Source organism: Scyliorhinus canicula, unplaced genomic scaffold, assembly GCF_902713615.1.
Source record: "Scyliorhinus canicula unplaced genomic scaffold, sScyCan1.1, whole genome shotgun sequence".
Lineage (NCBI taxonomy): Eukaryota > Metazoa > Chordata > Chondrichthyes > Carcharhiniformes > Scyliorhinidae > Scyliorhinus > Scyliorhinus canicula.
The window spans coordinates 1,398,350-1,423,043 of record NW_024055760.1 but is presented as its reverse complement, the minus strand read 5'-3'; the positions used below and the strand labels follow the sequence as shown (position 1 = coordinate 1,423,043).

Here is a 24,694-nt window from a genome sequence, read left to right as displayed (position 1 = left end):
TCTTTTTCCAATTTAGGGGCAAGTTAGCGGGCCAATCCACCTACCCTGTACATCTTTGCATTGTGGAGGTCAAACCCACGGACACGGACAGTCACCCAGGACCAAGATCGAACCCAGGTCCTCGGCGCTGTGAGGCAGCAGTGCTAACCACTGCGCCACCATGCCGCCCCTTGCCTGATATTTGTGTTTGTTCTTTAGCATTTGTGTCTGTGTGGATGAGGATCTCATGTTTTGCTTCTTTTGTCTGTCCAGATGTATGTAAAAATGTCATTGTGTGTGTTCATGTGCCAATGAGTACTGATCTGTGTATTTGTGTGTCAGCGCCTGTATGTATACTTTGTTTATCTTCTATCAATGTGTACATGAGTGTCAAAGACCCAACGGAATGCGGGTCATACAGACCAATCTCACTTCTGAACGCGGATGCCAAAATGCTGGCCAAGATCCTAGCCAAAAGGATGCCAGAGGTGGTAGCGGAAGACCAGACGGGCTTTGTCAAAGGTAGACAGCTTACTTTGAACATTAGGTGCCTGCTGAACGTGATAATGACCCCATCCGGGGAGAGTACACAAGAGGTGATCGTCTCCCTCGATGCAGAAAAGGCCTTCGACAGAGACGAGTGGAAATACCTCATAGAGGTACTGGAGCGGTTCGAGCTTGGAACAGGATTCACCTCCTGGGCAAAACTCCTATATAGCGCTCCCATGGCGAGCGTACGGACAAACAACACCAACTCCCGATACTTCAAGCTGCACAGGGACACAAGACAAGGATGCCCACTGTCCCCGCTGCTGTTCACTCTAGTGATCGAGCCACTAGCAATCGCGCTCAGAGCGGCTGAAAGCTGGAGGGGGATCCGAAGGGGTGGCAGAGAGCACAGAGCCTCACTCTGTGCAGATGATCTGCTCCTCTACATTTCGGACCAACAAAGCAGCATGGACGGAATCATCGCGCTCCTGAAAGAGTTTAGTGCCTTCTCGGGCTACAAACTCAATATGAGCAAAAGTGAGATCTTCCCAGTACACCAGCAAGGGGGGGGGGGGGGGGGGGGGGGGGGGGGGGCAGCACTAACGGGACTGCCATTTAATCAAGCCCGACACAAATTCCGCTACTTGGGGATCCAAATAGCCCATGACTGGAAAGGGATCCACAAATGGAACCTCAGCAGTCTGACAGAGGAAGTAAAAAAGGACCTGCAAAGATTGAACACACTCCCACACACCCTCGCGGGGAGAGTCCAGACGATCAAAATGAACGTGCTGCCCAGGTACCTCTTCCTATTCAGATCCATCCCGATCTACATCCCCAAGGCCTTTTTCAAAGCACTAGACAAACTAATCATGGCGTTTGTATGGGGGGGGGGGGGGGGGGAGGGGGGGGGGGGGGAGAAGAATTCTAGGATCCCAAAGAAGGTCTTGCAAAAAAACAAAATCCAGTGGGGGGCTTGCCCTCCCAAACCTACAACTGTACCACTGGGCGGCGACGGCTGAGCGTGTAAGAACAAAGAACAAAGAAAATTACAGCACAGGAACAGGCCCTTCGGCCCTCCCAGCCCTTCCAGATCCTTTATCTAAACCTATCTCCTATTTTCCAAGGTCTGCTTTCCTCTGTTCCCGACTGTTCATATACCTTTCTAGATGCCTCTTAAATGATGCTATCGTGCCCGCCTCTACCACGTCCGCTGGTAAAGCGTTCCAGGCACCCACCACCATCTGCGTAAAAAACTTTCCATTCACATCTCCCTTAAACTTTCCCCCTGTCACCTTGAAATCGTGACCCCTTGTAACTGACACCCCCACTCTTGGAAAAAGCTTGTTGCTATCCACCCTGTCCATACCTCTCATAATTTTGTAGACCTCAATCAGGTCCCCCCTCAATCTCTGTCTTTCAAATGAAAACAATCCTAATCTACTCAACCTTTCTTCATAGCTAGCACCTTCCATACCAGGCAACATCCTGGTGAACCTCCTCTGCACCCTCTCCAAAGCATCCACATCCTTCTGGTAATGTGGCGACCAGAACTGCACGCAGTATTCCAAATGTGGCCTAACCAAAGTCTGTAACATGACTGCTGACTCTTGTACTCAATACCTCATCCGATGAAGGCAATCATGCTGTATGCCTTTTTGACTACTCTATCAATGTGCGTTGCCACCTTCAGGGTACCATGGACCTGAACTCCCAGATCTCTCTGTACAGCAATTTTCCCCAGGACCCTTCCATTGACCATGCAGTCCGCTCTTGAATTTGATCTTCCAAAATGCATCACCTCGCATTTGCCTGGATTGAACTCCATCTACCATTTCTCTGCCCAACTCTCCAATCTATCTATATTTTGTTGTATTCCCTGACAGTCCTCCTCGCAATCTGCAACTCCACCAATCTTAGTATCATCTGCAAATTTGCTGATCAGACCACCTATACCTTCCTCCACGTCATTTATGTAGATCACAAACAACAGTGGTCCGATCACGGATCCCTGTGGAACACCACTAGTCACCCTTCTCCATTTTGAGACACTCCCTTCCACCACTACTCTCTGTCTCCTGTTACCCAGCCAGTTCTTTATCCATCTAGCTAGTACACCCTGACCCCATACGACTTCACTTTTGCCATCAACCTGCCATGGGAAACCTTATCAAACGCCTTACTAAAGTCCATGTATATGACATCTACAGCCCTTCCCTCATCAATTAACTTTGTCACTTCCTCAAAGAATTCTACTAGGTTTGTAAGACATGACCTTCCCTGCACAAAACCATGCTGCCTATCACTGATAAGTCTATTTTCTTCCAAATGTGAATAGATCCTATCCCTCAATATCTTCTCCAACAGTTTGCTTACCACTGACGACCAACTCACAGGTCTATAATTCCCTGGATTTTCCCTGCTACCCTTCTTAAACAAAGGGACAACATTAGCAATTCTCCAATCCTCCGAGACCTCACCCGTGCTCAAGGATGCTGCAAAGATATCTGTTAAGGCCCCAGCTATTTCGACCCTCGCTTCCCTCAGTAACCTGGGATAGATCCCATCCGGTCCTGGGGACTTGTCCACCTTAATGTCTTTTAGAATACCCAAAATGTCCCCCTTCCGTATGACAACATGTGATCTAGGTGCCATGAGGCAGCAGGGCTAATCCACTGCGCCACCGCGCTGCCTTAATATGAGTCTGTTATTGAGTATGCTTATGTGTTGAAGTCTATGTTTATATATTAATGCCGGTGTTAATATGTGTTTGTGCTTTCCTGCCTAGTAATATGTGTTATTGTGTCCTTTTACGTTCAACATGCATGAATTCTGGATAAGCGCGTTTGTGCATGTATATGTTTGTGTGTTTCATCATAGAATCATCATCACATAATCCCTACAGTGCAGAATGAGGCCATTCAGCTCATCGAGTCTGCACCGACCCTCTGAAAGAGCTCCCTACCGAGGTGCACGCCCCCGTCCCACCCTCATAACCTCACTTAACCTTTTGGATACTAAGGGGCAATGGAGCATGGCCAATCCACCTAAACTGCTCATCTTTGGACTGTGGAAGGAAATGGGAGCACCCGGAGGAAACCGATGCAGACACAGGAGAACGTGCAAACTCCACACAGGCAATCACCCAAGGCTGGAATTGAACCCAGACTTTGGCACTGGGAGACAGCAGTGCTGTGTATGCGTTGATGAAAAAGAAATGAAAATCGCTTATTATCACGAGTAGGCTTCAAATGAAGTTACTGTGAAAAGCCCCTAGTCGCCACATTCCGGCGCCTGTTCGGGGAGGCTGTTACGGGAATCGAATCTTGCTGCTGGCCTGCTTGGTCTGCTTTCAAAGCCAGCGATTTAGCCCTGTGCTAAATGATGGTTGTTTATAACTATGAATTACTTGTGTATTGATGTCTCCATGTGCACTCATGTATATTCGTGTTAACATGTGTACGAGTCTGTTGACATATGTCTACGTGTACCCCTAATTGTGGTAATATGGATTATTGTCTGTGTCCTTAATTCTATACTTCTGTCATCGTGAAATTGTGCAATTGAATATGTTATTGGTTACATTTGTGTTTCAGCGTGGGTTTCCTCCGGGTGCTCCGGTTTCCTCCCACAGTCCAAAGATGTGCGGGTTAGGTGGATTGGCCAGGCTAAATTGCCCTTAGTGTCCTAATAAAAGTAAGGTTAAGGGGGGGGGGTTGTTGGGTTACGGGTATAGGGTGGATACGTGGGCTTGAGCAGGGTGATCATGGCTCGGCACAACATTGAGGGCCGAAGGGCCTGTTCTGTGCTGTACTGTTCTATGTTCTATGTTCTATATTCTGATGTTAGTCTACTTGTCTGGTTTTATATGTTTGCGTTTGCATCTTTGTGTATCTGTGTGGACATGTGGGTGTATGCGTACATTTGTGTCTGCTTGTGTGCCTGATTGTGTACATATATTTGTGTGTGTATGTGCCAATGTGTCTGTGTGAGTATAAACGTGTGTTTTGTTGTGTTTGTGTGCATTTTTGTGCATTTCTGTACACATTCGCGTGCATTCTTGTGTCAATATATGTGTGGTTCGTTGTGCCTGGGTGTATGTTTATGTGTGTGCTTCGGTGTGTGTGTGTCTATGTGTGTGTTTGTGTCCATGTGTGCATGTGTATATGTCTGTGGGGGAGGGGTGTATGTATGTGTTGTGTTTAAGTCTGTTTAACTGTGTGTCTGTGTATTTGTATCAGCTACCTGTAGCTTTGCCAGTTGTGGGTATTATTGACACTGATGTAGAATATGTTGAACTTTCTGCATATAAATGTGTTTTGTGTGAGATGCAAACTGATCGAATGCAAAAATACAAGGAGGTGCCTCAGGAGAGAACAGTGGAAACCCAGGGAGAATTCCATCACCTGGATTTGGATTATGGGGAATCAGTTTTAGCATACGGATAAGAGGAACTAGAGTGGAAAAAAAAGTAACATTCTGTTGCATAAATAGATATTTAAAGAACATCGTTATTCTGATGATCTTTTCACATCTTCAGGCAGTAAACTACAAGCCGACTTGTAATGTCAGTGACAGAATGCTCAGAGTATAGACCCGTCCACTCTCAAACTCGCTGCTTGGGGATTGGGAGGACAGTGAGCTAATCATCTCTGGATAAAAGCAAATTACTGCGGATGCTGGAATCTGCTGAGAGTTTCCAGCATTTTCTCTTTGGAGTAAATAATCTCTCTCTCTCTGGTCAACTCAACAAATTCTCTTTGGGTTCCCCCTGCTGAGGAGGTGGAGATACAGAGAGTTCACTCATCACCTTCCTCCTCTTTTCCTCGGGAACGTGGAGGTGGAATGGGTTAATATTGCCCCTCTCTCTTTTTGTTGGGGAAGTGGGTGTACAGTGGATTAACTAATGCCCCTCCCACTCTCTTTGTTGGGGAAGCGGATGTACAGTGGATTAAATAATTCCCTCCCCTCTCTGTTGTTGAATTGGTGGTACAGTGGATTAATTAATGCTTCTCCCCCTCTATGTTCGGGATGTGGGGGTACAGTGGGTTAAATAATGCCCCTCCCCCTCTCTGTTCGGGATGTGGGGGTACAGTGCATTAACTAATGCCCCTTCCCTCTCTGTTGTTGGAGTGGGAGTACAGTGGATTAACTAATGTGCCTCCTGGTGGTGGATGGCAAATATTCAGCTTGGAGCCCAGTTACCAGTGGCGTACCGTAGGGATCAGTTCTGGGCCCTCTACTGTTTGTGATTTTCATTAACGACTTGGATGAGGGAGTTGAATGGTGGGTCAATAAATTTGCAGATGATACGAAGATTGGTGGAGTTGTGGATAGTGAGGAGGGTTGTTGTCGGCTGCAAAAAGACATAGATAGAATGCAGAGCTGGGCTGAGAAGTGGCAGATGGAGTTTAACCCTGACAAGTGTGAGGTTGTCCATTCTGGAAGGACAAATATGAATGCGGAATACAGGGTTAACGGTAGGGTTCTTGGAAATGTGGAGGAGCAGAGAGATCTTGGGATCTATGTCCATAGATCTTTGAAAGTTGCCACTCAGGTGGCTAGAGCTCTGCAGAAGGCCTATGGTGTGCCTGCGTTCATTAGCAGAGGGATTGAATTTAAGAGCCATGAGGTGATGATGCAGCTGTACAAAACCTTGGTCAGGCCACAGTTGGAGTACTCTGTGCAGTTTTGGTTGCCTCATTTTAGGAAGGATGTGGAAGCTTTGGAAAAGGTGCAAAGGAGATTTACCAGGATGTTACCTGGAATGGAGAGTAGGTCTTACGAGGAAAGGTTGAGGGTGCTAGGCCTTTTCTCATTAGAACGGAGAAGGATGAGGGGCGACTTGATAGAGGTTTATAAAATGACCAGAGGAATAGATAGAGCAGACAGTCAGGGACATTTTCCTCGGGTGGAACAAACCATTACAAGGGGACATACGTTTAAGGTGAATGGTGGAAGATATAGGGGGGATGTCAGAGGTAGGTTCTTTACCCAGAGAGTAGTGGGAGCATGGAATGCACTGCCTGTGGAAGTAGTTCAGTCGGAAACATTGGGTACCCTCAAGCGGCTATTGGATAGGTGCATGGATTATGGTAGAATGCTGGGGTGTAGATTGATTTGTTCTTAATCGAGGACAAAAGTTCGGCACAACATTGTGGGCCGAAGGGCCTGTTCTGTGCTGAATTTTCTATGTTTCTATGTTTTTCTCTGTTGTCGAAGTGGGGGTACAGTGATCAACTGACGCCCCTCACCCTCTCTCTGTTGGGGAAGTGTGTTAACAAACTCCCCTCCTTTATTGGTGGGGAATTGGGGATACAATGTATTAAATACTGCAACCCCCCCACGCATTGGTGTGGAAGTGGGGTCACAGTGGGTTAACTAATGTCCCTTCCGCGTTGTTAGGCAGTTGGGGTGCAGGGCATTTTCGAATGCCTCTTATCCTCTCTTTTTTTGGGTAAATGGGGACACAGTGGATTAACTACTGCCCCTCCCGCCTCTCTGTTGGTGAAGTGAGGGTACAGTGGCTTAACTAATGCCCCCTCTCTATTCGGGATGTGGGGGTACAGTGGGTTAACTAATGTCCCTCCCCCTCTCTGTTCGCGATGTGGGGGTACAGTGCATTAACTAATGCCCCTCCCCTCTCTCTGTTCGGGATGTTGGGGTACAGTGGATTAACTAATGCCCCTCCCTCCTCTCTCTGTTGGGAAAGTGTGGTACACTGTGTTAACAAACTCCCCACCTTTATTTGATGGGGAATTGGGGATACAGTGTATTAAATATTTCACCTTCCACGCATTGGTGTGGAAGTGGGGTCACAGTGGGTTAACTAATATCCCTTCCGCTTTGTTAGGGAGTTGGGGTGCAGGGCATTTCCGAATGCCTCTTCCCCTCTCTTTTTTGGGTAAATGGGGACAGAGTGGATTAACTACTGCCCCTTCCTCCTCTCTCTGTTGGGAAAGTAGGGGTACAGTGGATTAACGAATTTCCCTCCCCGCTCTGATTTTGAGGAAGTGAGCACACAGAGGATAAAGGAATGCCCCTCCCCATCTCTCTGTTGGGAAAGTAGGTGTACAGTGGACGAACAAAAGGCCCTCCCCCTCTCTCTGTTGGGGAAGTAGGGGTATAGTGGATTAACTAAAGATCCTCCTCCTCTCTCTGTGGGGAGAGTGGGGGTACAGTGCATTAACTAAAGGCCCTCCGCCTCTCTCTGTGGGGAGAGTGGGGGTAACTTTTTGTGGAAGTCGCGTACTATGGATTAACTAAAGGCCCCCCGCCTCTCTCTGTTGGTGAAGTGGGGGTACAGTGGATTAAATAATTCCCCTCCCCTCTCTCTCTTTTGAGGAAGTGAGCACATAGAGGATAAAGGAAAGCCCCTCCTCCTCTCTCTGTTGGGAAAGTAGGGGTGTAATGGATTAACTAAAGGCCCTCCCACTCTCTCTGTTGGGAGAGTGGGGGTACAGTGAGTGGGTTAATCATTTCCCTTTCCCCTCTCTTTGATGGGCAATTGCTGGTCCATGTTTCTGTGTGACCCTCAATTCAGTTCTCAGTGGGTGTGATGCAGCAACTTAAAGCTGACACTAATTCGCTCACCATGTTTTTCTGTTCACTGCACTCGGTATAGGAGAGACAACATGGTGTTTGTGCGACGAGTCATCGTCATCCAAGGCGTCAAATGGATCTCGGAAATGATTGTTTCCTCATTGCTTCCACACTTTTAAAAGATTTACCTGAATATTTACCATTTGATCTCCTTCTGACTGTTTGAGGGTCTGTAATGCACTCCCAGTAGCATGAGAGCGCCTTTATTGGCCCTACACTCAATCGGTGTGTCGTCAATTGGTCATCTTCCAACATATCATCCCTTGTCATTTTGTAATTGACTATCTAACCAATTTAGCCTGTCTATCTCTGTCTGAAAACCCTGACAGGAGGAATATTGAACTGCCATTCGGTCCCTCTCTATCTGTTTCTGCAGTAACTATTAATTCATACTCTTATCGGTGCCCTAAACTGGCCTATTTTGTTTACTGTGCTCACCATATTGAATTATATCCCCATTGCCACTGTCAAATCTTCCTTTTTATTTTCTATCAATGGATTCCTTTGTTGTCCAGATGCACCCAATGATTTTCCACCTTCCAGGCCCATTCTTGATTATTCCACATCTGAATTTACCAATCAGTTCCACCCCTCCTGCCAAAGCAGTTTACCCCTTCCCAGCAGCACTCGACAAACGCCCGACAGGAACCACTTTTACCGCCACCTCTGAGTCAGGCAGCACATTCTCGGGGATGTTGACGGTGGACTCTTCAAAATGAGCGTATGTTTCAGTGAAAATTGTTATTTTGGAACTCGAGGCTGTCAGTGGGGAGGTGGTGACCTCGTGGCATTATCACTGGGTAAATAAATCAGAAATCCTTGTTTGAATCTCACCATGGCGGGTGTTGGAATTTAAATCATTCAGGTTTGTTATTGTAAAAAATACAGTTCTACAGGAGACTGCAGATCCACAGCAATGTGATTGACTCTTTTTCACAAATACTTTCATTGGGATTTTTAACATTTAGTAACAAAGGTGTATGCACAACATGAGACAGAGCCATTGGTAAGAATACAAAAGAAGAAACAAAGCAACAGCAACGTCATAAACATCTGTAAAACAGGTCGTCACTTTCACTGTGAACCAGGTTCTGTGCTCACATTTCCTTTTGTACATTTATATTTACAATCAAAGTCAGAACTTTTAACTTTATATTTACGCTCATTTTGAACGGCGAAGTGGGGAGCGGGTGGGGGGGGGGGGGGGGGGTGGTGTAGAAGTCCTGTTCCCCCATTGAGTTTTCGAGGGAGGCTCGGATGGTCCATCTCCTCGGTTTTCCATGTGTGTGTGTTGGGAGGTACTCAAAAGGACAGACACAAACGATGCTGTAACTGGCTTAGAGGAAATGCCAGAGACTTAACTGAACCAACTTTGAGATAGGAAAAAACGGTCTTCCTGATGGATAAACAGGAAAAGCCAGTGTGGGAATCCAGGCTCAAAGTTGATTTACAATTACCCCTCCTTTCTTCTACAATGAACGGTATTTAGGCTGCAGCATGTTACACACCAAAACACAAAGAGGTCAAATATAAGAAACACATAATTGTCAATTCGAAACTCAACTCAAGCATTGAATAACGAAACAAATATTGTGTAAAGTCGGTTGCTTTGTTCTGTAGGATTTCAGAATGCTGCATTAATAATAGAAGAGAGCATTTCGCCATTAGAGATTTGCTGAACAAATTCTTCAGTTCAATATAAGTTTCTTCTTCTGGCTTGTAAGTTTAAACATCTGTTTTAAAGAAACAGACGTGTTCTTTAAGAAGTGACATGGCCTCTCAGCAAAGCTGAACCGTGCAAAGCTGTTTCTGTGGTGTAGTGGTTACCATATTCGCTTTACACGCGAATGGTCCCCGGTTCGGAACCGGGCAGAAACATCTGGTGCTTCCAGTTTAGTCTGTTGCTGAATATTACCTCAATCTCGTAACTGATCTTCATCCATCGAGGAATAGCACGAGTTTGGAACTGCTGTGGGCCAGTGGCGCAATGGATACCGCATCTGACTACGAATTAGGAGATTCCAGGTTCGACTCCTGGCTGGCTCGCAGTTCCTAGTTTTGGCGTCCCCTTTAGTTCAGTGGGTTGGACAGCTGGTTCCCGATGCAGAGCAAAGTGAGCAGGGCATCATCAATTCTCGTTTCAAGCTCTGTTATTTATGAAAGCCCTGCCCTCTCAATTTAACTTCAAGCAAAACATAACTGATCTCCAGTTCAGCAAAGTTCAATATCTGATCCTTTGATAAGTTGAGACATCAGTTTTAAAGAAACGGGTTCTTGCAATAAGTTACATGGCATTTCAGCGGAACCATTAGCAGCTGCAGCAACACATTGCGGTTCAACATTGCACAGGGCCGCTGATTGCAACACTCCCAGCAGTTTATGTCGTGTAGTGGCTATCACATTCGTCAAACACGCGAAAGGTGAGTAGGAATGTCAGGATAGATAGGATGAATGCGTGGCTCGAGAGGTGATGCAAGAGGGAGGGATTCAAATTCCTGGGGCATTAGGGACCGGTTCTGGGGGGAGGTGGGACCAGTACAAACGGACGGTCCTGCACCTGGGCAGGACTGGAACCGATGTCCTAGGGGGGGGTGTTTTTCTAGAGCTGTTGGGAGGGTTTAAACTAAAGTGCAGGGGATGGGACCATGCAGGAAGTTGAAGTAGTAAAACAGGGACAGAAGCAAAAGGAAGTAAGGGGAAAAGTGCAAGGCAGAGAAGACATAGTCAAAAATCTAAAAGGGCGACAGTGACTGAGGGAGCTCAGTGAATAGCCCAGTAATACAAAAGGAAGAAAAACTGGAGATGTAATTAGAACAGAGAACAGCATTGCACAGAACAGGCCCTTCGGCCCTAATGTTGTGCCGAGCAATGATCACCCTACTCAAACCACTATCCACCCATACCTGCAAGCCACAACACCCCCCGTAACCTTACTTTTTAGTACACTACGGGCCATTAGCATGGCCAATCCACCTAACCCGCACGTCTTTGGACTGTGGGAGGAAACCGGAGCGCCCGGAGGAAACCCACGCACAACAAGGAGCGGAGGACGTGCAAGGACTCCGCACAGACAGTGACCCAGCCGGGAATCGAACCTGGGTACCCTGAGCTGTGAAGCATTTATTCTAACCACCATGCTACCGTGCTGCCCCAAACATGCAGCTTGACAACGGAAAACCTCATCGTCCGGGATTTGAAACCCGGGACCTCTCGCAAATTCCAACAGCGACAATCATACCCCTAGCCAACGAGCCCCAAAGATGTTAAGATTCAAAACTTAGTAAAAAAAACCAACATAAGTGTACTTTACCTGAATGCTCGTAGTATTCGGAATAAAGTAAATGAGGAAATGTTCAGAATGGAGTTCAGTTACGAGTGGCGTACCACAAGGATCTGTTCTGGGGCCGTTGCTGTTTGTCATTTTTATAAATGACCTAGAGGAGGGCGCGGAAGGATGGGTGAGTAAATTTGCTGATGACACTAAAGTCGGTGGAGTTGTAGACAGTGCGGAAGGATGTTGCAGGTTACAGAGGGACATAGATAAGCTGCAGAGCTGGGCTGAGAGGTGGCAAATGGAGTTTAATGTGGAGAAGTGTGAGGTGATTCACTTTGGAAAGAATAACAGAAATGCGGAATATTTGGCTAATGGTAAAATTCTTGGTAGTGTGGATGAGCAGAGGGATCTCGGTGTCCATGTACATAGAACCCTGAAAGTTGCCACCCAGGTTGATAGGGTTGTGAAGAAGGCCTATGGTGTGTTGGCCTTTATTGGTAGAGGGATTGAGTTCCGGAGCCATGAGGTCATGTTGCAGTTGTACAAAACTCTAGTACGGCCGCATTTGGAGTATTGCGTACAGTTCTGGTCGCCTCATTATAGGAAGGACGTGGAAGCTTTGGAACGGGTGCAGAGGAGATTTACCAGGATGCTGCCTGGTATGGAGGGAAAATCTTACGAGGAAAGGCTGATGGACTTGAGGTTGTTTTCGTTAGAGCGAAGAAGGTTAAGAGGTGACTTAATAGAGGCATACAAATGATCAGGAGTTAGATAGGGTGGACAGCGAGAGACTTCTCCCGCTGATGGAGGTGGCTAGCACGAGGGGACATAGCCTTAAATTGAGGGTAATAGATATAGGACAGAGGTCAGAGGTGGGTTTTTTACGCAAAGAGTGGTGAGGCCGTGGAATGCCCTACCTGCAACAGTAGTGAACTCGCCAACATTGGGGGCATTTAAAAGTTTATTGGATAAGCATATGGATGATAAGGGCATAGTGTAGGTTAGATGGCCTTTAGATTTTTTCCATGTCGGTGCAACATCGAGGGCCGAAGGGCCTGTACTGCGCTGTATCGTTCTATGTTCTATGTTCTATGTTCTAGTTGATGGCACAAATCATCGTAAATGACTATGATTTAGTGCCAATTACTGAAACATGGTTAAAGGATGCTCACGACTGGGAGTTAAATATCCGAGGGTACAAACTCATTCGAATGGACAGAGGATGGTAAGGGAGGTGGTGTTGCTCTGTTATTTAAGGAGAATCCGGGCAATAGTATGGGATGACATCGGTGCTATGGAGGATATCCATTTGGGTGAAAATCAGGAATAGTAAGGCGAAAAAGTCACTGATAGGAGTAGTCTATTGGCCACCAAATAGTAACGTTATGGTGGGGCAGGCAATAAACAAAGAAATAACTGATGCATGTAGAAATGGTACAGCAGTTATCATGGGGGATTTTAATCTACATGTCGATTGGTTTAACCAGGTCGGTCAAGGCAACATGAGGAGGAGTTTATAGAATGTATCCGCAATAGTTTCCTAGAACAGTATGTAATGGAACCTACGAGGGAACAAGTGGTCCTAGATCTTGTCCTGTGTAATGAGACAGGATTGGTTCATGATCTATAGTTAGGGATCTCTCGGAAGGAGCGATCACAATATGGTGGAATTTTAAAATACAGATGGAGGGTGAGAAAGTAAAATCAAATACTAGTGTTTTGTGTTTAAACAAAGGAGAGTACAAGGGGATGAGAGAAGAACTAGCTAAGGTAGACTGGGCGCTAAGACTTTATGGTGGAACATGTTGAGGAACAGTGGAGAACCCTTCAAGCGATTTTTCACAGTGCTCAGCAAAGGTTTACATACCAACAAAAGGAAGGACGGTAAGAAAGAGGGAAAATCGACCGTGGATATCTAAGGAAATAAGGGAGAGTATCAAATTGAAGGAAAAAGCATATAAAGTGGCAAAGATTGCTGGCAGATTAGAGGACTGGGAAATCTTTAGGGGGCAACAGAAAGCTACTAAAAAGCTATAAAGAAGAGTAAGGTAGAGTATGAGAGTAAACTTGCTCAGAATATAAAAAACAGACAGTAAAAGTTTTTACAAATATATAAAACAAAAAAGTAGTGGCTAAGGTAAATACTTGGTCCTTTAGAGGATGAGAAGGGAGTTTTAATAATGGGAAATGAAGAAATGGCTGAGGAACCTGAACAGGTCTTCACAGTGGAAGACCGACAAATAACATGCCAGCGACTGATAGAAATGAGGCTATGACAAGCCTATGACCTTGAGAGGATTGTTATCACTAAGGAGGTAGTGATGGGCAAGCTAATGGGGCTAAAGGTAGACAAGTCTCCTGGCCCTGATGGAATGCATCCCAGAGTGCTAAAAGAGATGGCTAGGGAAATTGCAGATGCACTAGTGATAATGTACGAAATTTAATAGACTCGGGGTGGCTCTTGAGTAGCTCGCCGTGATCGTATAGTGGTTAGTACTCTGCGTTGTGGCCGCAGCAACCTCGGTTCGAATCCGAGTCACGGCATTGCGGGAATGGCAATGACACGGCATTGGGAGCGCCATTATTTTAGCTGGGGCTGGTTTAGCTCACTCGGCTAAATCGCTGGCTTTTAAAGCAGACCAAGCAGGCCAGCAGCACGGTTCGATTCCCGTACCAATAGGGGAATGGGGGAGAAGGGGAGACAATGGGAGAGACTTATCAATGGAAGCAATGAAAATAAGTTGATGGAAATAAACATGTGGTGAAGCGAGAAGAGTGATTTCACGGTGCGAAGTTGTTGAGCCTACTGTAAAATCCGCAAGGCTGTGCCGATTCGGAGGATGGGGCTGTTCCTCGGTTGTGCTGAGCTACATGGGAACATAGCAGCAGGCCAAGATCGGACATGTGAGCAGGACAGTGAGTTCAAATAGCAAGCAACAGGTCTGCCACCTGTAACTGGCTTAGAGGAAATGCCAGAGACTTAACTGAACCAGCTTTGAGAAAGAAAAAACGGTGTTCCTGATGGAGAAACAGGAAAAGCCACTGAGGGAATCCAGGCTCAAAGTTGATTTGCAATTACCCCTCCTTTCTTCTACATGAACGGTATTTAAGCTGCAGCATGTTACACACCAAAACTGTGTGATGCTTCGATAAGTTGAGACATCAGTTTTAAAGAAACGGCTTCCTGCAATAAGTTAAATGGCCTCTCAGCTTAAAAAAATAGAAGCTGCAGCAACACATTGAGGTTGAACATTGCACACGTCAACTGTTTGCGATGCTCCCAGCAGTTTCTGTAGTGTAGTGGTATATATTCGCCTAACACGCGAAAAGTTCCGCGGTTCGAAACCGGGCAGAAACCGTCCCGTGCTTCTCATTGTGTGTGAGAATGTTTGCATCGAAATACGTTTGTTTCTCAATCTCGCAGCGTTCGAAGAAGTTCCCAGTTGGTCTCGCATAAGGTATTAAATTCCCTGCAACAAAGTCGGGAATACTGAATTTTCAAGACGCGGGGGGAATATAAAAGCCTATTTTGCCCACAATTCGGATATAGCAGTTTGTTCCACCACCACAGAATCTATTGGGTTTACAGATGCAGTATGAACATATTTAATCACCCATTTCAAACATGTATAAATGTACGATTTAAAGCAACTTGCGTCAATCGGAAACAAAATCAGAAAATTTATTGCGCCGCAAAGAATCATGTTCGCTTGACCAAGGGAACACTCCCATCGAAGGGCTCCCCCGATTTGAACCCCCGACCTCTCGCAAATTCCGACAGCAAGGACACCCAAAGCGAGAATCATACCCCTAGACCAACCAGCACGCAGATGCAGGCAAAAGCATACTGTCATTGCCATCGAACGTCCATCTAACATCAGCGGAGGAACGCCGAAAGTACTGCAAACAACTCAGGGACTCAGGCGGCATTTGTCAAGTGGAAACAAGATTGAAACCAAAATCTGCGATGTTTGTAACGACACGCAAAATGGGTTGCAGCATTTACCAGTGTGAAACTACTGAACACACACTGAGTGTAAAAGCGTATTGAGCCCAGTGGAAGATGCGCTGCTGTTCCTCGAGTGTCTGTTGAGCATGTTTTTGGAACATTCACGACGCCGAGGTCCGGGAGGTCAGCGTTAAGATCCAGCTCTCCAGTCAGTTCAATTCTCCACTTTGGCTCTGTGGGTTAGATGGGTCACGTCCCTGTGGTTAACACAGATCTGGAGCATCAATTTTATCCAAACGCACTCGAAGCTCAGACACTGTCTCTCTCTCTCGAGCATAATCTGTGGGCGAGAGGAGAAGAACGACGTTAGCATCCCGAGTCCTGAGAAATCTTTTTCAGAGTGGGCCAATGTAAATCAACCCCGCCGTCAGCGTCGCAAACAATTCGTAATCTCTGACCTGGAGTAAAGAGCTTGTCCTGGATTTAAACCCACGACCACTCCCGTAGGCATTGATTGAAAATCTCCTAAACGAGAACCAGACCTCGAGACCAAAGAGCACAAATTTAAGACCGACATTCAGCAAAATATAACTTATGTTAATTTCGATATTAATTTCTACATCTCACGGCGTTATATGTTGAGACATCTGTTAATTTAAGAAACAGCTGTCGCTTGCAACAAGGGACCTGGCCTCTCAGACAGACCATCAGAATCTGCAGCAAACACAGTGAGGTTGTACATTCCGCACGTCGATTGATTGCCAGCGGTTTTCTGTAGTGTAGTGGTTATCACATTCGCCTCACACGCGAAAGGTTCCCGGTTGGAAACATCGAACATTTAGGATTTCGTGTGAGAAAAGTTTTGCACAATTATTGGGCACAAAATAATTCTGTTTCCTGATTGTTGCCGGAATCTCGTGTGTTCCAGGACTATGAAATTTCGTCTCAACATGAGCCACTACACTGAATTGAACATTAAGGCCCAAGCACTGAATTTTCGGCAGGCACTGAGAGGTGAAGAAGAGGATGCTTCAAACGGAACAAAACCAGAAAATACTGGATAATAGGTGGGAAATGACGAAAATGTCTCGGGCATGAAAGAAAAAGGGAATGTAAATGAGGCTAATCAAGGCTATGAAAGGTGCTGATGGCGCATCAAGCGGTCAAAATGTGTTAATGGCAGAACAAAGGTAAGCAGTGCGTCAGAGAACAATTACAAACAGGGATCAGATTGCTGAAGTAGCGATGGGGAGGGGGGAATGCTGAGGGTAAAACATATCAATGGAAGGAATGATAAGTTGGGTCAAGGCGTTCCGGGAGTATGGAGGTGATACGCTTCATGAATCAGCCCTCTCAAAGCACTTCATTACAATTGACCGTCAGGGCCGCCTGCTCCAAAAACTAATTCAAATGAATCCAATTCATGGCCCCAGAAGAGAGACATACCAGATCCACGCATTCCACCTGACCTCACGCTCATCTTAGCAAAAAGGCCGAGAAGCGATTTCCTCCCACAGTTCAAAGATGTGTCGGAAATCTGGATTGGCCTTGCTGAATTGGCCCCTTAGCGCCCTTCGTCTCAATTGGGCGAAGTCTGTTCCTGATCTGTGTGGGAATCCAACATAATAACATGTCGGGTCAACAGAAACTTCAGGGATTTTCCATCGAAAAATTGATTTCTATTAAAGTCTAAACCTGGCACCATGTGCTTCCCATGTCCCAACTGATAGTAATTCTCATGTTGCTCGGCGGTTATTGTACATAATAATAATAATCTGACTTCGGAAACTGTGATGGGGGTATGGGTGAATTAAGGGCTGCTGGGGCACTCGACAGCGGATTGTTGGTTACCTGCTCAAACCGAGCATAGAATGCATTAAGTTCATCGGGAAGGGATGCGCTGCTGCCAGAGATACAGTAAGACGTCTTACAACACCGGTTAAAGTCCAACAGGTTTGTTTCAAACACGAGCTTTCGGAGCGCAGCTCCTTCCTCAGGTGAATCACAAAACAGAATCATTTAACCTGGTGTTGTAAGACTTAGAACATTGAACAGTACAGCACAGAACAGGCCCTTCAGCCCTCAATGTTGTGCCGAGCCATGATCACCCTACTCAAACCCACATATCCACCCTATACCCGTAACCCAACAACCCCCCCTTAACCTTACTTTTATTAGGACACTACGGGCAATTTAGCATGGCCAATCCACCTAACCCGCACATCTTTGGACTGTGGGAGGAAACCGGAACACCCGGAGGAAACCCACGCACACAGGGGGAGGACGTGCAGACTCCACACAGACAGTGACCCAGCCGGGAATCGAACCTAGGACTCTGGAGATGTGAAGCATTTATGCTAACCACCATGCTACCCTGCTGCCCCTACTACCCTGCTGCCCCTTCCTACTGTGCTCACCCCAGTCCAACGCCGGCATCTCCACATCATGGCCAGAGATACTGCTCGACCCGGCCCGGTTATGTAGATCTTTGGGCTTTTTTTCTGAGGGATTCTTCTCCAGAGACCGCTGAGATAGGCCCATTGAAGATTTTAAGACCGATGTGGTTGGATTCTCAACTGAAAAGGTAATCAAAGGTTATCCGGGGTCGGTGAAATGTGAATCTGAGGTCATGTTCGCATCTGTCACAAACTTATTGAATGTTGAAGAAGGCTCAAGGGGATGAATATCCAACTCCTGCTCAACATTCGTCTGTTAGCAGGTCCGTGAGGAGGTGTCACAATCTCCTGAGTTATCGAGGGAGACACAGCATCGTTGAGCTATTCCCCAGCTCGGCGCCATGAAGGATTTACAGCGATAGAGGCAACTCCATGCCGCAGCCGGTGCACGGTACGTGTTATCAGAACAGGAAAATCGCTTATTGTCACGAGTCGGCTTCAAATGAAGTTACTGTGAAAATCCCCTAGTCGTCACATTCCCGGCGCCTGGTCGGGGAGGCTGTTACGGGAATCGAACCGTGCTGCTGGCTCCTGCTTGGTCTGCTTTCAAAGCCAGCGATTTAGCCCTGCCCTAAACACCTAAATCATCCAGGAGTGGAACAACAATTCGTCTCGGGTGGGATCGAACCACCAACCTTTCGGTTAACAGCCGAACGCGCTACCGATTGCGCCACGGAGACGACCAAAAGGATCAGAACTCTGTGCATTTCAACAGTGACGGCCAATCCTCTGATTGCCAGGGACCGAATGAGGAATGCTGGCAATATTGGTCCCCTGAGGCAGTGCGGGAAATATCTGGAAGGAAGCGTACACATGGTCCCGCGGGCATGGACATTTGTGAGACGTGGAATCATCACAGGCCCGTGGATTTACAGAACTCACTTGGACAGCACCACACTTTCGTTTAAACACCGTCCCTTATCGGGGAACCTCCATAACAGAAAGCAGGAAGTGTCAACATAGATTGATGCTATTTTCGATCAGAAAGTCGATGTTCCGCTGAAGACTACTGGGGCTCAGACTCATTGCATAAGGTCGACCTAAGTTAACGGTCCTGGAAGATTTTATTATCCCCACATCTGAGAACTTCATTACTGCTGCTCGGAAGTGGATATTCCAAGCTTAAATTTACTGTGCATCGCGACATGCTGATTAATCTCACGAATTCCGAAACGGCTCCTCTATGACCTATACAAGGACCAGAGACGGCAATGCAATTGTGGAGAAATAGACCTGAGTATTTTTCTGAATCCAGATCAAACCATCCTCCGGTACAAGGGCAGGAACGCAAATTTACTGGAATTGAAATACTCTCTGAGGCTTCCGTACGTGGTTGTAGCTGCTTTGTGACACTGTGCTCATTGCACAGTAATAGGACCGCCCCGTCCTCCACACTGAGCGCGTTTATATTGAGGTAACCATTCTTTTAGACTTGTTGGCAGCCGCCAGATATCGTCCTGAGATCTCTCTCTTTCTCATCGTCAATATGTTAATGATGACCAATCTCGGCGGCTGTGCCGGCTTTTGCTGATACCATAGCATGTGGTACAGGTCCGGTCTGTATATTCGCCAATCTACGGCACTGAACCCCCTTCTATTTCTAACCTGTCCCGGTTTTAATGAAATGTGATGGTGAAAGACGACTTTGTGGTCCTGTCGACAAATGCCGCCTCACTACCTGAGCTGTTGCAGTATTTTGGCGTTCTCCGCAGATGTTAGATTGATTTGCGATGGCAATGACAGTATGCTGCGGCTCATTTCGTGGGGCTCGTTGGTCTAGGGGTATGATTCTCGCATTTCTGTTTTCTGTTTATATTTCCGTTTGAAGCATCCGCAGTAAGTTGCATTGTCATACATTTAGACATGTTTGAGATGGTGATTAAATATGTTCTTGCAAATTCCGACAGTAAGACACCCAAAGCGAGAATCCTACCCCTCGACCAACGAGCTCCGCGAAAAAAGCTAATGCATACTGTCATTGCCACCGGAAATCAATCTAACATCTACGGAGAACGCCAAAATTACTGCACCATCTCAGGGAGTCAGGTGGCATTTGTCGACAGGACAACAAAATTCGTCTTTCACCATCACCTTTCATAAAAACCGTTTTGTATGCCCGCGGGACCATGTGTCCGCTCCTTCCAGATATTTTCCGCACTGCCTCAGGAGACCAATATTACCAGCATTCTCATTCGGTCCCTGGCAATCAGAGGATTGGCCGTCACTGTTGAAATGCACAGAGTTGCTGATCTTGTTGTCGTCTCCGTGGCGCAATCGGTTAGCGCGTTCGGCTGTTAACCGAAAGGTTGGTGGTTCGATCCCACCCAGAGACGAATTGTTGTTCCACTCCTGGATGATATGATTTTAGGGGTGTTTAGGGCAGGGCTAAATCGCTGGCTTTGAATAGCAGACCAAGCAGGCCAGCAGCACGGTTCGATTCCCGTAACAGCCTCCCCGACCAGGCGCCGGAATGTGACGACTAGGGGATTTTCACAGTAACTTCATTTGAAGCCGACTCGTGACAATAAGCGATTTTCCTGTTCTGATAACACGTACCGTGCACCGGCTGCAGTCTTCTCCAACATTCAATAAGTTTGTGACAGATGCGAACATGACCTCAGATTCACATTTCACCTACCCCGGATAACCGTTGATTCCCTTTTCAGTTGACAATCCAACCACATCGGTCTTAAAATCTTCTTTGGGCCTATCTCAGCGGTCTCTGGAGAAGAATCCCTCAGAAAAAAAGCCCAAAGATCTACTTAACCGGGCCGGGTCGAGCAGTATCTCTGGCCATGATGTGGAGATGCCGGCGTTGGAATGGGGTGAGCACAGTTAGAAGTCTTACAACACCAGGTTAAATGATTCTGTTTTGTGATTCACCTGAGGAAGGAGCTGTGCTCCGAAAGCTCGTGTTTGAAACAAACCTATTGGACTTTAACCTGGTGTTGTAAGACTTCTTACTGTATCTCTGGCAGCAGCGCATCCCTTCCCGATGAACTTAATGCATTCTATGCTCGGTTTGAGCAGGTAACCAACAATCCGCTGCCAAGTGCCCCAGCAGCCCTTAATTCACCCATACCCACCATCACAGTTTCCAAAGTCAGATCGGCCTTCCGGAAAGTGAACCCACGGAAGGCGACTGGCCCGGACGGGATCCCTGATCGTTCACTCAGAGCCTGCGCATACCAGCTGGCAGAGGTATTCACAGACACCTTTAACCTATCCCTACTCCACTCCGAGGTCCCCTACTGCTTCAAGAAGACCACCATCATACCGGTACCAAAGAAGAACGAGGCAACATGCCTCAATGACTACCCTCCGGCGGCCCTGACGTCAGTTGTAATGAAGTGCTTCGAGAGGCTGATCATGAAGCGCATCACCTCCATACTCCCGGAACGCCTTGACCCACTTCAATTCGCATACCGTCGCAACCGGTCTACATCAGACACCATTTCCCTGGCCCTACACTCATCCCTAGAGCATCTCGAAAACAAGGACTCCTACATCAGACTCCTATTTATTGACTACAGCCCCGCCTTCAACACCATAATCCCAGCCAAGCTCATATCAAAGCTCCAAAACCTAGGACTTGGCTCTCCACTCTGCAACTGGATCCTTGACTTTTTAACCAACAGACCACAATCAGTAAGAATGAACACCAACCTCCTCCACAATAGTCCTCAATACCGGTGCCCCGCAAGGCTGTGTATATAGCCCCTACTCTACTCCCTGTACACACACGACTGCGCGTGGCAAAACTTGGTTCCAACTCCATCTACAAGTTGGCTGACGATACGACCAGAGTGGGCCGGATCATGAATAACGAGTCCGAATACAGGAGGGAGATAGAGAACCTAGTGGAGTGGTGTAACGACAACAATCTCTCCCTCAATGCCAGCAAAACTAAAGAGCTGGTCATCGACTTCAGGAAGCAAAGTACTGTACACACCCCTGTCAGCATCAACGGGGCCGAGGTGGAGATGGTTAGCAGTTTCAAATTCCTAGGGGTGCACATCACCAAAATCTGTCTGGTCCACTCATGTCGACGCTATCACCCAAGAAAGCACAACAGCGCCTATACTTCCTCAGGAAACTAAGGAAATTCGGCATGTCCACATTAACCCTTACCAACTTTTACAGATGCATTATAGAAAGCATCCTCTCGGGCTGCATCACAGACTGGTATGGCAACTGCTCAGCCCAGGACCGCAAGGAACTTCAGAGAGTCGTGAATAGTGCCCAGTCCATCACATGAACATGCCTCCCATCCATGGACTCTATCTACACATCCCGCTGCGGGGGAAAGCAGGCAGCATAATCAAGGATCCCTCCCACCCGCCTTACTCACTTTTCCAACATCTTCCATCGGGCAGGAGATACAGAAATCTGAGAACAGGCACGAACAGACTCAAAAACAGCTTCTTCCCCACTGTCACCAGACTCCTAAATGACCCTCTTATTGACTGACCTCATTAACACTACACCCTGTATGCTTCACCCGATGCCAATGCTTATGTAGTTCCATTGTATATCTTGTGTTGCCCTATTATGTATTCTCATGTATTTTCTTGAATTGTGTTTAATTCCCTTTTCTACCATGTACTGAATGATCTGTTGAGCTGCTTGCAGAAAAATACTTTTCACTGTACCTCGGTACACGTGACAATAAACAAATCCAATCCAATCCAATCCAGTTGGACTTCCTCAAAAGAAGGTTTTCAGTGCAACAAGAATGCAGCTTTCCTGTTCTCGGTCAGCGGGTCAAACTCGGTGTCCTGTTTCTGTGGTGTAGTGCAGAATGAATGTTTACTTTACATTCAAAAAATCCTGGATTGGAAACCACGTAACAATATTGTCAAATCTCATTCGTTTAAGTGTTTGGGAAAAGTTGCATAATTGACATTTTCATTGTCACACATCCCGAATAACCCTTGAACTGAGTTAATCTGCCGTGTGGAACCCCGGTCCCCAGAGCTTCAGCATTATTCTCTGCATTGCCAGTTTAGTGGCAATAACACAACTCAACACCAACCATCGCCCCCAGTGAATCCGCTCTCGATTATTGCCTGAATATAATATCTGACAAAGCAAATGTCATTTGCTCTCATATGTCGGAAAATGCATTCAGGAGAAGCAGAAGTGCTGAAAATTGCCGGCACACTGAGCAGGAACACAGATGCTCCTATATTGACTCGGCACAAATATTAACAGTTCGTTCAATGGCGATTAATGCAGTTTAGAGGCTGGGAATGTCTCTGTTAATATATTAAATTGATTAACACTAAAGACCGGCTGGGAATACTGCGGAGAGTAATTCACCCCCTCCCCCACTTTCCAGCGTCCTCACCATCAGCAGTCACAAGTCAGGAATTCAATGGCTCAAAGGGGAAAGCTGGCTGGGTGGATTGGCGATGCGAAATGACTGGGTTACGAGGGGTGTGGGCCGAGTTAGGGTGCCTTTTCCAAGGGTCGGTGGAGACTCGGTGGGCCGAATGGTCTCCTCCTGCACTGTAGGGATTGTATGATTCCACCAATATGATCTCCTTCAGATCCTCCCTCTCACTAAACCCTCCATTCCCAACATTTCTGCCATCTGATTTGTGTCAGTTTCTGTCTCTTTAGAATATACTGGAATTTGTCAAAAAGACTACTAAATTGGGTTAAAGTTAATAAATAAGAATTTTTTTCATGGACTTTGCAAACTGATGTGGAAAAATTTACCACGAGCCAGCCAGGAGTCGAACCTGAAATCTCCTGATCCGTAGTCAGGCGCGTTATCCATTGCGCCACTGCTCCACAGCGAAATGAAGCTATTGAAAATTGGTTCAGTACGTCACACATACTATTTATCCAAAGTGTTTCACAACTCTCTGGATTCTGTCAGCATCTCCCCCCCCCCCCCCCCCCCCCCCGGCGGATTGGATTGGAGTCGGGGTTGAATTTGGTGACAATGTAAAATACACCAATGCTGTTCCCAGCCTGGGCGGTCATCCCCGAAAAACAGAAAGAATGGGTGCCAGTTGTGGGATCGTGTCCAGTGTCTGTTTGTGGGGAAATGCAGTTGGTGAATGGCCAGGCTGGAGTAACACTGACCAGGACATAAAACAACAAGTGAATGAATTTAAGTTTGGAAATTCTGGACAAACTGCAGGCTCTGTTTCCCCTGCTGCCTTTATTCCCCTGGAACTGATACTCTCATTTTCTGTTTCCATCAAATGTCCGAACGCTGCAAAGTTCCGATCACGTCCACCAGAGGGCGACATGGCCACATGTTTCCTCCTCATCAAATACCCGCCATAATATTCACCTTAAGTGCTGTCTCAGTCAATGGTTCCTCTCTGCTTTCAAACATACGAGCAGGTGAAATAGATGCAGAAGTTGGCCATTCGGCCCCTTCAGGCTGTTCTACCATTCAATAAGATGTGGAGATGCGGGCGTTGGGCTAGGGTGAGCACAGTAAGAAGTCTTCCAACACCAGTTTAAAGTCCAACAGGTTTGTTTCAAACACGAGCTTTCTCAGGTGTGTAAAGAGGTGGGTTGTACCACCAGATATATAGACAACAGTCAATGATACAAAGACTGGCATTCATTGTATCACCTTGCATCACTGACTGTCGATATATGTGGTTATGGACCCCACCTCTTCATTCACCCGATGAAGGAGCTGTGCTCCAAAAGCTAGTGATTTGAAACAAACCTATTGGACATTAACCTAGTGTTGAAAGACTTCTTACTGTTCAATAAGCTGGCTGCTCTGTTTGTGTTTCGAATCCCATATTCCCATCATGCAAACAGACCACATTTGATTCTGTGATACTAACTGGTTTGTTTTATAGCATACATACACGGTAGCACATACAACAGATGCGATAGAAGCAGAAGTCGGCCATTCCTCGGTCCCTTCAGCCTGTTCTGCTATTCACTGAGACCATGACTGGTCTG

The 24,694-nt window shown here is 46.7% G+C and overlaps 5 non-coding genes and 1 pseudogene across 5 annotated transcripts; 5 read left to right on the top strand and 1 right to left on the bottom strand.

The window, feature by feature from the left end:
- The first annotated feature begins 362 nt into the window (after positions 1 to 362).
- Positions 363 to 24,694, top strand: part of LOC119960971 — a 35,320-nt pseudogene continuing 10,988 nt past the window's right edge.
- On the top strand, positions 9,876 to 9,948 carry trnav-uac. Its single transcript has one exon. It is a non-coding gene; the product is annotated as a tRNA-Val (tRNA).
- trnar-acg lies at positions 10,044 to 10,116 on the top strand. The gene has a single exon. It is a non-coding gene; the product is annotated as a tRNA-Arg (tRNA).
- On the top strand, positions 13,817 to 13,888 carry trnah-gug. The gene has a single exon. It is a non-coding gene; the product is annotated as a tRNA-His (tRNA).
- trnan-guu lies at positions 18,357 to 18,430 on the bottom strand. Its single transcript has one exon. It is a non-coding gene; the product is annotated as a tRNA-Asn (tRNA).
- Positions 20,009 to 20,082, top strand: trnan-guu. Its single transcript has one exon. It is a non-coding gene; the product is annotated as a tRNA-Asn (tRNA).